This window comes from Fukomys damarensis, unplaced genomic scaffold (genome assembly GCF_012274545.1).
Source record: "Fukomys damarensis isolate Sample0158 unplaced genomic scaffold, DMR_v1.0_HiC HiC_scaffold_39, whole genome shotgun sequence".
NCBI classification, from domain to species: domain Eukaryota; kingdom Metazoa; phylum Chordata; class Mammalia; order Rodentia; family Bathyergidae; genus Fukomys; species Fukomys damarensis.
This window is the reverse complement of record NW_022900951.1, coordinates 89326874-89340069: the sequence shown is the minus strand read 5'-3', so window position 1 is coordinate 89340069 and position 13196 is coordinate 89326874. Positions and strand designations below refer to the sequence as shown.

At 36.6% G+C, this 13196-nt stretch overlaps 1 pseudogene; it reads right to left on the bottom strand.

Annotated features, from left to right (window-relative positions):
- Nucleotides 1-8443: 8443 nt before the first annotated feature.
- On the bottom strand, nt 8444-10878 carry LOC109117382 (annotated as a pseudogene).
- Between the last annotated feature and the right edge of the window lie 2318 nt (nt 10879-13196).

Below are 13196 nucleotides of genomic sequence, written 5' to 3'. Positions count from 1 at the left end.
TGATATCATTGCGTTTTAGCTTTTGATTCTCTAATGACTCATAGACATTCTCATTTTCACAATATCAGAGAAAATAACTCGTCAAATCAATCCCTATCCTTTATTCCAGTCAATACAATCAGCAAAACAATAGGATAAATCACTACTTGCAAATTGACCACTTGTGGTAGTCATTAATCTATCACCTTTAAGTCATGTGAATTAAATTAAAATCAAGAAGCAGCACAAAATATGTTTACTGTGAATAAACTCCTCAACATAGCATATTTATCATTTAGGATGGGCACCTAGCCAGAGTTAGGATGAGAAGAATAAATAAGTAAAAGAACTGGAGAAGGTTTCAAGTGAAGCCAGAGGACACAGAATGACCACCTAATCTTTAGTAAACTGTTAAACTCAAAAGGGATAGACAGAGTGCAAGTATAAGGACAAGAATGTATCCCCTTAACAGCAATAGGGCCTCACTGTCCCTTGAAACTAGTGACCCTTGAGTGAGTCACAATGATAGATAAAAAGAACATTAAGAAAAAAAAATGATAAGAGAAGAAATATGAGTCAGGGCAGGAGCTGGAACAGAAAGGGGGATGAGTGACAATATGGTGGAGCAAGAGACTGAGTTGTTGAAAGAGGACAGAAAAAAAATTTACAGATTGGAATGAGGAAAAGAACAAAAAATGACTTTGAAGGGCCTTTTTCAAGTTACAGTTGAAATTAAACAAGAAACTAGATAGTTTCTGCCATTAAACAATAATATACTGGAACTTATGGGATGCAATGAAAGCACTACTACAAAGGAAATACAGAGCATTGAATTTCCACATCAGAAAAACAGAGTGAACTCAAACAACCTAACGTTCAATCTCAAGCATTTAGAAAATGAAGAGCAAGTAAAATCCAAAAGTTATATTGGGGAGATAATTATGAAGATCAGAGCATAAATTAATGAAATTGATATTAAGAGAACAATACAAATATTCAAGGAATCAAAGAATTGTTTCTTTGAAAGATTAAAAATAAAATTGACAAATTCTTAGACAACCTTATGAAAAAAAGAAAAGACTCAAATGCATGCAAGTAGGAATGAAAAAGATGAAATCACAACAGACCCCATAGAAATCCAGAAGATCATCAATACCTACCTTGTGAATCTGGGTTTTAATAAGCTGGAGTACTAGTAGGGAGCAGCCATGATATGTACAGATTGGTGGGGGCCAAACTATAAGTTTTGCAGTCATGAGGCAGACTTGCATCAGGAATAGGGAAGTATTTGTGGAAGGGTGCAGGCTTCCTGGCTGAGTGGCATGTAATCCCTTAAGGACAGTGCTCCTGAGGGAAGATAGTATCTGCTGAGGACAGCACAAAAAATAAAAAGTAACCAGATATGGGGAAGTTTATTAACTTTTTTCTTTTGTGATGTTAAACTTGTTCTATTTCCTACCTCTTTCTTACTGCAGTCAGTGATCCAGGAAGAGTGCACTTGCTACCCCTCGGACTGTGAATCTCACTAGCTAAAAAAAGTGTACCAAGGCAAAAAAGTCTCTGTCTTTTGCCCAATCTGAGGCACTGACCTCCCAATCCCCCTATATCCACAAATTTGTCTTTATTTTTATCCCTTGCTGTACCCCACCACCCACCCTGAGTAGACAACTGAGGGTCTGACTAGCACTCACTAGAAAACATAGAAGAAATGGACAGATTATTAGATAAATATGAATTAACAAAGCTGAAGAAAGAAGATATAAAAATTCTAAACAAGCCAATATCAGCCAATGAACTTGATGTAATTAAAACCTACCAACAAAGAAAAGCCCAGGCCCAGATGGATTCACTGATTAATTCTACAAGCAATTCAGAGACTATCTAATGTTACTATGCCTCAAACTTTAATGAAATTAAAAGGAAAAAATATTCCCAAACTCATTCCTGGAAGCAAGCATTACCCTGATACCAAAACCAGATAATGACCTAGCCAAATAAAAGAACTACAGGCCGATCTTGCTAATGAGTATAAAAGCAAAAGTCCTCAATAAGACAGACAAATAGAATGCAGCAAATCATCAGAAGTTTAAAGAAGATTGTATACCATGACCAAGAAGAATTCATCAAGGAGGGTTCAACATACAGACCATATATTTTTTTGGTGAGGAGGGTTTCACTATGTAGTTCAGGCTGGCCTCAAACTCATGGTGGTCCTTCTTTCTCAGCCTCCAAAGTGCTGGAATTACAGGCATACCCCACCATGCCTGGTTATAATAAAATATATTAATAGAATCAGGGATGGAAGCCACATGTTTGTATCAGTAGATGGAGAAAAATATTGGACACAGTTCAGCACCCTATAAAAATTGGAATTCATTGTCTTTATCTCAATATCATAAAAGCCATCTATGACAAACCAATAACCAACATCACACTAACTGGTCAAAAGCTGAAATCTTTCACTCTAAATTCAGGAATAAGACAAGGATGTCCACTATCACCACACTTACTCAATATAATTCTGGAAACATTAGCCAGAGCAATTAGACAAAGAATTAAATAAAAGCAATAAGGATGGGAAATGAAGAAGTTAAAGTATTATTATTTGTGGATGACATGATATTTCACACAGAAGACCTCAAAAACTCCACAAAAACCTTTAAATTTAATAACCAAACTCAGTACCAAACCTGGATACATAGTCAACATTCAAAAATCAATAGTGTTACTGTACACAAATAAGAAATTCACTGAGAGAAATTAGGGAAATAACACCTTTCATTATAGCATCAAGTAAAATGAAATAATTAAGAATCTATCAAACAGAAGAAGTGAAAGACCTTCACTTTGAAAACTGCAGTAGTCTGAAAAAGGAGATCAAAGATGATATCAGAAAATAGAAAATATCCCTTGTTCTTGGACAGGAAGAACATTGGATAGTGAAAATGGCCATACTTCCGAAATTGTTAAACAGATTTAATGCAATCTCGATCAAAATACTAAAGCATACCTCACAGAATTAGAGAGACAATTCAAAAATTCATTTAGAACCAAAAGAGACCAAGAATTGCAATTCTGATTTCAATATATAATATATAGCCACTTTAATAAATGGTGCTGGAAAAACTGGGTTTCAACTCATCAAAGATTAAAACTAGACCTATATCTGTCACTAATAAAAATTGATTAAAGATCTAAATATTAAAACAGAAGCACTAAACAGGCTAGAAGAGAGGTTAGGTAGAACTCTTGAATATATTGGTGTAGGAAAATATTTTATGAACAAAACCCCAGTTGCTCGTGAACTAGCACAATCAACAAGTGGGATCTCTTCTTATTAAAAAGCTTCTGCACAGGAAGAGAAGTCACCAACAGTGTGAAGACACAACACAAATGTGGGAAATAATATTCACCAGCTGTTCCTCAGACAAAGGATTACTATCTAGAATATATAAAGAACTTAAAATAATCAGACCTCCCAAATTTAAAGAACCAATCTAAAAGTGGACATCTGAAATGAACAGAGATTTCTCAGGCAAAGAAATAAATGCATCAAATAAACATGAAAAAAGGTTCAACATCACTGGTCATTTGAAAAATGCAGACAAAAACAACACTCAGTTTCCACCTCTCCCCAGAAAGAATGACTGCTATCATGAAAACAGCCAATAACAAATGCTGGTGGGGCTGTGCGGAAAGAGGAACACTGCTGCACTTCTGGTGTGAGTGTAGAATGGTGCAACAACTGTGGAAATCAGCATGGAGACACCCCAAAGAACTAGGATAGGAAATCCCATTTGACTGAGCTCTTCCCCTGCTGGGTGTCTTCCTGAAAAAAGTAAAAGAATCATACCACAGTGATATATGTGCACTCATTTTCATAGCAGCACAATTTGTAATAGCTAAAACTTGGAAGCAGCCCAATTTCCCATCAACTGGAGACTGGATAAAGAAAATGTGAATTTTTTAATAAAATGGAGCTGTAAAAAATGAGAAATTATAGACATTTATAACTAAATGGATACATATTGAGGCAACACTGTTAAGTGAAATAAGTAGAAAATGCATAAATATTGAACAGTGTTCTCTAGTGTGAGAAACTGAAAGTGTAAGTAAGGACTAAAAGGTATAATAATTTATAAATAATATGTATTGAGTTATCCTTGTCATGACTTTTTCTTTTTTGGTGGTTCTCCCCCTTTGTTCTTAATTTCTTGTCATGCCTGATGGATTCATTCTGCAGGGCTTCCTGGGGTTGTGATCCCAGTTTTATTTTCCTAAAATATTGTTTAAAATTTTTTGGAGTGCTTGTTTGTTATTCATGAAGTTCCTAAGGTGCTGGTTTTCATGAAAGTATATTATTTCTCCATCAATTTTGAAAGATAGTTTTGCAGGGTACATCACTCTGGGTTGGAGACTGTTTTCCTTTATGGCTTGGAATACATCACTCCAAGCACTTCTTGCCTTGTGTGTTTGTGTTGAGAAGTCCAATGTGATTCTAATGGGCTTTCTTTTATATGTGATTTGTTTCTTTTCTCTGTCTGCTTGTAGAATTTTGTTCTTTTGTTGGGTTTCTGGAATCTTAACTATTATACATATTCACTATATGTAGATTTTTTTATCACAGCTAGTTGGAGTCCTATAAACCTCATTTATCTGTATGTCAAGTTCTTTTCCCCTATTTGGGAAGTTTTCTACCATTACTTCTGTGAACAGTTTTTTTTATGTCATCTGCATTCTTTCCTGTTTCTTTTTTTCATTTTTCTTTTTTCTTTCTTTTTTTTTGTACTGGGGATCAAACTCAGGTCTTTGTGCTTGCAAGGCAGGCAGTGGAACCACTGAGCTAAATCCCCAGCCCTCCCATTTCTTTATAGACTCTGATCAGTCTTATGTTGTTCTTTGAATCGTCTAGTAGCTCCTTCATTGATTTCTCACATGGTCCATTATTATTTTTAAGAAATTTTTCTTTTCCTGGTAACTAATTGCAATCCTACCTGCTATGTCTGAAATTTTGACCTCACTTTCACTTGTTATGCTGTGTAAACTTTCAATGGAGCTTTTAATCTCCTGGAAATCTGTTTGCATCTGTTTTATGGATTCCATTTGTTTCCCGTGTTGGGATTCCATCATGTTCTTCAGCTCTTCTATTTTAAAAATCTGTCCACTCTAGATTTATTTGTCATGTCTTGTACTATGGGCACAATCTCTGCTGTTATCTCAGAAATTAATTGTGATTTCATTTTTTTTCCAGATTTTCTTTCATTGCCATTTCAGTGATTCCAGGTGGTTGAGTATCAGATTATTTCATCTTGTTTCTTTTTTGGGTTACCTTAGGTGATCTGGAAGTCTAATTTTGGGACTTGTTTATGTGTCTTCTCATTTCAATGGATGCAGCCTGCTGTGCCTTCGTTGTGGCAACTTTTTGCTCACCCAATGGTCTTCAACTCTGAGCAAGTCACCAAGCAGCCTTTTCTTTGCTGCTCACCAGTATACCAATTCCTGGGTTCAGAATGGTGGCCTTTTGGATCTCAGAGCTCATCTGTTGTTTGGGTAAGCTTCTGGCTGGTGCCTGTGCACAGTTGGGATGGTATCTAGGTGTGCCTCATGCTGGGGCCTCTATGTACTTATTGTCTGGGAGGGCCTTTGGCTGTGTGTTGTGCACCCCAGTTCCAGTTGTCTGAGAGGTTTCTAGCTAGGGTTTCCATGCACTTATTAATGATATCTAGGTGAGCCTCTGCCTGTTTCTTGTGCATGTGTGTAACTGTTTTCCTGGCAGGCCCTTGGCTGTGACTGATGCTGTGGGGCAGTCTTCTGGATTGAAACTTGTGCATCTGTGCAGCTTTTTTCTGGGCAGTTCCTTGGCTTGAGCAGGTGTGCCCAAGCCTCTGGGGTGAGGGCAGAGTCCTGGCTGGGATCCACCTGCAGCAGGGCTGCTCTGGACCTTCACTACTGCTCCCCAGAATCTGCATGCACTGTAGTGTAGTATTTTAACATCAGTGATTCCATTTTGGTTTGATCTATTAGAAGCTCATGTATGAGCTCAGTCCAAATAAATGCCCTTTTATTTATTTATTTGCTTTTCAATAATTTTATTAAAAGTTATATCTCATTACCAAACATAATGGTAATTGGTTAGGTTACCTCTGCCAACTCAAAGCTAACAGTGATATTTTCAAAATATTGAAATATATCAATCTTATCTTAAAACTGAAGCTATCCACAAAACATGATTTACAAAAATTTAAAGGTAGAATATGCTGTGGTTCTTTGGTTTATTTTTCAATGCTTATTTGTCTGTAACATGATGTCAGATAGGTTACATCCATTCTGGATAGACTCAGTCTTCAGACTACACTCACTCTTCACAACACTAACAATACATGTACATTTCCTTACATTGATTGGCTCACATGGAGAATTACAAACACTACCTCAGCAATCTCATAATTATGGTGGTGTCTCATTTTTCTTAAGACACATTATGAAAATTTGTGAAAGTATATTCTATTTCTTAAAAAAAAAACTGGAAGCAATGGCAGTTTATAGAAATAGTCCATAGTAAAACCTGGAGTGCTTTAGCCATAATTTAGGGTAAAGTAAATTTTCAGAGTGATAACTGATTTTGCCTTATTATGTAATAAATAATAACATATTTTTCCAAATGGAACTAGATAGACTGAGGAAGTAGATTCTGTGTAGAAATTTTTATTATCAATACAAATATCACCTGTTTTTTAGAAGAAACATTAAAGATAGCTCAATGAAAATAACAAAATTAGTAAGTCCATATTTTGGCTTAATTCAAAATGTTTTTAAATTTAAATGTAATTCCCATATAGCAATAATATTGTCATCTCCAAACTATCTACTACTTGTATTATGGATGCCAAGAAAACATTACATTATCTAGAACATAAGCTTTATTATGCCTTAGAAAGTGCATGTGTGAAATGCTGGTTTTGATGTAAACCTCATAATTTAAAATTTAAGATTTAAATTAAGTAGGTTATCATTTTTGATATCACCTAAACATAATATATTGATCCAGTATAGAAAGTCAAATTCATATTAGAAATCAAGATTCAAAGTTCTCCTTTTCAGGCTTATACTGTTTCACATTTATACCTTTAGCTTGATAGATGAATTCAAATCTAAACAATCCTACTGCAGCATTATACTAACTAGGCAGTTTTCCAAAGATGGTGAACATCATACAAATCTAGTTGTGATGTTTTGAGGCTTCATAACTTAAATCCATTATAACATTATGGAATCCATACTTCAGGGTAGTGGATAAAGGCTTCAACGAATTTTTTTGTTGCTGCAATAATACTAGTTAAGTAAAGAACAAAAACCTCCAACTTATCAAAAGTTTATCTAAATACTAGCTGTTAAAAGTAAACTTTTCATACCAAAGTTTCATAATCATATGTAGATGTGTTAAATACTATCATTTAGTTTTGAGTAGGAGAAGATAAATCTTTACTGTAAGTTAATAGATTTAGATAGCAAGAACATATAGAATATAAGCAGTGACTGAATTTATATTTTTATGAATATGTTTACTTTCTATTATTCCAATTGAAATAGCAGTATGTGAAGACACATGGCAATTTGCAGAAACCCAAAAGAGATCATCTGCTTTGTATTACTTTTTCTTTATATGTAACACAAGTTCATAATAATTCTGCTTATAAGGTAACAGACTCAAATAGTTCACACAGGGATTAAACTTTTGGTCCTATGATAACTTTAAATGAGCTAGAGATTAGGGCTACATTTAGCAAAACATGCAATTTAAAAAAATTTTCTTCAAAAAAATATGACAAAATGAAAAAATGGAAATAAAGTGTTTGTAAATGGGGAGGGGAGGAGGGGGTGAAGGGAGGGCATGGTCAAGGGGAAAAATGAGAACCAAGACTTGTCATGTAAAGGTACATGATCCCAATAATGAACATAATTGTACTGTATACCTTAAATGTACCAATAAACTCAATAAAAGGAAGAAAAAAATTTCTTCAGCACTACCTTACAAATTTATATTATTGAAGAGGATGTTGTTTTCTAAGCTGCTAATTTAATGAAATGGTTAACATATAAGAGATTGGAAACTCCTAAGGGTGTTTTTCCAAAAATAATGTTTGAGACAGGTTCTCACTATGTAATTTAGGCTGCTCTTGAACTCACTATGTAGCCCCCGATGACCTCAAACTCATGGCAATCCTCGTAGCCTCCCAAGTGCTAGGATTACTGGCATGTACCACCATGCCTGGGCCTTAGGGTATTGTACTTGATACATAGCAAATGCTTTCAGATGTTAGCTTACTAGATTGGTGACACCAGTTTTTCCATTTTGCTATTCCAAGTCCAGTCGGTTTATTTTGAAGATAATATTTTAATACTTCAATTACACAAGAAAATTATACAATTTTCTCATACAGAGAATAACAAACAAATTTACCAATTAAGAAACCGTTTTAGGAATTGTTGGAAGGTGAGTTATTCTATAGTAACTATGCTTCAGTTGCTGTGCAGTACATCCAGAAACAGTTCTCTTCAACTTCTGAACATTTGGTTTGGAACACTTGTTTGGTGAATATTGAGGTAAACAGTTGGATACAAGCTCTTGCCAGAAGGTCAGATCTCTGCCTTTTATCTTGGAATGTTTCTGAAGACATTCTACTCCTTTTGTTAACTCTACATACTTTTGTGCTTGGATCTCCATTGAAATGATAGATAAGGCCAACACAGAAGGCTTTGCTTTAGAAAATATGATCTGGCAGTGACATTCCTTAAGCTGAACTTTGTAGTCTTTTACAATTTAGGCCATTTTTTCAAATGCTAAGCTCTCTTGATTGCATTAATGATAAATTTGTATAAATTGAAAGGCAGTGGCAGCTTTGACTTTCCAGCATACCTTCTCCAGTACAATCTTTTCCATTCACATCAAGTCTGAAACTATGAACTGATATTGACTTATTCGGATCAATTCAGTTGCCAATGGGACATTTCTTTCCTCTTCTATTATTTTACAGTCAAATAAAAGCAGCTCAGTCCAACACACCCAAGGTGCTTGGACTGAACCTTTAGTTTAGACAAGAATCTGTCCAATAAATTCACAGCTAGAGAAAGTGTTTCCATATCACAGCTAAAGAACTGAGTTAGACTAAGATCTTTCCCTTCAAAGTCCCTCAGTCTTGCAGTCATTCTAAGGCCATCATTAACTTGCAGATTCAATTAGTTTCAAGATGCAGACCTTTGGCTGACATCTAGCCTCCTGTTCTAACAGCTGATGAGGCAGTTTCTGGGAGTCAGCTGTTGTCAGGACTTCTAAAATCTTGGTAGAGACTATGGCTCCTTGGTGTGATCACCCTTCCTGAGCCTACTCTCACCTTGCCCTGTGGTATACAAGAGGCATAGGAGGCGAGGACACTCCAGGGCAGGAGGGGAGAGGCCTGGTGAGGGAGAACTGTCCTGGATGGAGGTTTCTGCAACGCCACGGAGACCATACCATCCTCCTGGTTGGACTGCTGCAAAGAGGCTCTGAATGCCCTTTTATAAGTTTTATTTAACATAAACAAAAAATTACCCCTATCATTTATATTTAACACTACCAATAATCTCTGTGCCCTGACATAAGAGAGCTTGACCACTTATTGAAAATGTGCCTTCTCTTTTTGTCTAGTCCTACCTCTTCTGTCTTTTCTAGAGAGTCCAAGGACATTTGCCCTGGCTCTGCTGATCCCAGTTGCTAAGCCTGTTGTTGCAAACTAGAGCATAGCTTTTATGCTTCCAATGCACTGCTCACCTCCAGGAAATACATTTTTGTCGAGGCTCTCTGAGATATGTGTGGGTCTTTTCTATATACTATCACTGCTTGTTTTCTTCATTTTCTCCCATACCATCTTCCTTTATCTCAGACACATTTGGCAGCTACAAATGTCTCAGTCTATAAATCATGTCTGTCTTACATGGAGCTTGTGAGTTTTTTTCCATTCCCCTTGTTCTTACATGACTCCCAGGGAATGAAAGGGAAAATGCTTATTTATGGAGCTATTTTAATATGGTAAATGACCCTATGTATTTTCCCCATTATTTCATCCCTAAAGCCTGTTATAATTCTTGAGATAAAATAAATTTGCAGTAAGTATTTTGGATAAATGAGTGAGTGATTACTCCAGCAAACTGCATTTCATACTTCTATAATTGAGCTGTTGTAGGTGCTGGAGATAGATTGGTGGAACCACACATTCATATGCTCCAATTCAGCTAGAATTTCTTGTACTTGCCCTTGACTAGTTAGTTTCCTGCTACTCTCAGGAAGCACAGTAATGTGGCACATAAAGATACAGACTAAGTGTGGACTACATACATGCATATGTGGTCCCATATGATTCTGCCTAGTGACTACATAACTGTCTCATTTATGTAAGCACATTTGAATGTTTGTTCAATGATAAAATTACATAATGATGCATTCATCAGAACATAGGCCCCTAGTTGTGTGATGCATGAGTGTATTGTCTTCATGGTGTTCTATTAACACAATCTGTAAATGTTTACCTCTCTCCCTCATGGATAACATTCAACTCACATTTCAATATGAAATCAGCTTTCAGCGGGAAGTTCATATTTTAAATATGTAACAATAGGAAGAGCACAACCTAAAAGCATTTTAGTTGAAAATAGTTGCTATTGTTATGCTGGAATCAGCCTCAGGACAACCTCAACTTCCAGCTCTCTTCAAGGGCATATTTAACTATTGGTGGCATATTTAACTAAAGGTCTGTCCACTCAACTCTCCTTTTCCCTCCAGGCTCTGAGGATTTAGCTATACTTCTTACAGACCAAGATCTACGCCCCCCATTTCCACCTTTGCTCTAGACCTCACCTCCTCATCGCCTTAGGCACCTTGAACTACTAACACAATGCATATTTTCTTTATCTGCAACCTCTTTTCTCTTTTGTGGTTCCTCCTCTCAAGACAATCAGTTTGCACCAGCTGTAGTTTCCATTCCAACCCTTCACGGGAGGCCTGGGCTATTCAGCCAGAAACTCAGACTGGGAATCCAGAGATAAGTCATGTTTTACAAAAGAAGGCACAGGGCTGGAAGGTGCTGTGATTCAGAAACTAACAGAACAAAGACAATGTCCTAGGGCAAAGCCCTAGCAGTTGGAATTTGGAATGGAGGGGGCTTGCTTCATACCTTGATTGCACAATAAACTGAGGCAGAGTAGAGCCCTTGGGGCAGGTCAGTGGGCTCTGCCATAGAGGCTGAGAAAGGGAAGCTGAGGAAGGGATGGCAGGTGATGTCAGGTGCTTCTAAATACTTAAAAGTGTTGCCAGGTGAAAATGGTTTACACTATGTAGCCCAAGGGCTGGTCCATGAGGAAGGAATGAAAGCAAATGGGAGTGGGCAGCTTCTGCCAACAGAGAAAGAACTTTCCATTAAAACTATCAAAAAATAGAAGGAACTATCCAGAGTTTAGATTCTCATCATTAGAGGAGTATAGTCCAAAGGCCAAGTGATCACTTATCAAGCATGATCATTTATTACATTACTTATTTATCCACGTTCTTTCAGTGCAAGAACACATCTGCTTTTCTTTTGTATCCTCAGCACTTGTCAGTGCCTGATTCAATTCCTGCTGTATATTAGGTGCTGAAGCAGTATTAGTTATTAGACATGGTAAATTTTCAAAAAATATTGTATAAAATGAATGCATTAAAATAGAATTAAAATGAGTGTCATAGAGATGAGAAACTTAAGTGACCTCTCCTAAAGAGCTGTTGTTTTGGTTGCCATAAAATGAAATAAAGTATGTGCAAGACCTCTGCAAACTGTAGAATGATACTCCCAAGATTAGATGTTTTCAGAGTTTGTCTTTTACCCCAGCCCTATGGTAGGTCTTATGAAAAATACTATAACATACAAGACTAAGTTCCTGATTTTGAGAAAAGTACAACTCAAATAGAACAAATAAATGTATATGAAGTAATTGTAATGAAACAGCGCTATATTGTACGGTGCTATGTACAAAGGCACTTACTGTGCCCAGGAATTCAGTTTGACTGTATTATTAGTGACTATGGTCCTTCTTTAGGACTTCAGTATTTATTTCAACAGTAGCATGATTTATGATCTTGGCACTGTCATAGCATATTTGGATCTCTTTCCTTGTCCTGGTTTACTTTCATGATCAAATGAGGTAATGTACTAGAATATACTCAGTCAAAGTAAATCATATTCTATATATGTAATTATGATCATCATTGTACAAGTATTTCATGTCTTTTATGATACGTAGCTAAGATTCAGTTAATCCAACTTCTCTTTTTCCCTGGAGGAAGATAATTGAGCCCTAGAAAGTGTAAATGTACTGGTTGTTGTGCTTGTTGAAATGTGGGTGAAGCAGACACCTTTTGGTAGAGGGCCCATGTCTAGCCACTGGAAATGGCAAGTGGGTGGGTATGGCTTTGGGGGAAGTGGAGAGAATAGACTAATTGGTATATTGGCAGTGGACTCTTCTATTACCTCATGATCTGATGTGTGCTCCGCTTTCTTGGTTGGACTTTTCTAGAAGATGCTTATTGGCTTATCTTCCTGTTATCAGTGTTTCTACACTCTCTACCTCCAGGAACATATTTTGGATGATACTGTACCCACTCAGTTTTCTGCACTTTCATGTTTATATTTCTAATAAACACCTGCAAAATGTGCTAGGAATGCAAAAGCCTCAGATAAGGGATGGAGTGAGGACTGGCTAGAAAATTCCAGGCTTTCTTTCAGCCTCCCCTAGAAACAAGATATCCTTCAACACTTTAGCCCAGTGATTCCTGCGAACCTGAGGTATAAAATTTAGAGTAGGCTGCTTTCTGGAGTCCCACATCTATGGAGCAAGTGGGAGAGGTTAAGCCTCCACTTGCTCCAGGCAACTTTCTGAGCCTCAGACGACTGACTCATTTCTTCTCTTCTGTTATCTCTTGTTGTCTATGTGTAAATAATGAATGTTTCATGTAACTTGTTGAATATGTGGGTATTCTTTCACAACAGACTTAAATAGGTTGGTAACCTGCATACAAAGAACGCTGTCACATTTTCTGCTACAAACTGAATCATGTCTCCCCAAATTCATACACTGATGCCCTGACTCTCAGTGTAATTATATGTGGAAATAGGACTTTTAGATGTTAATTTAAAAATACTTACTCTCTC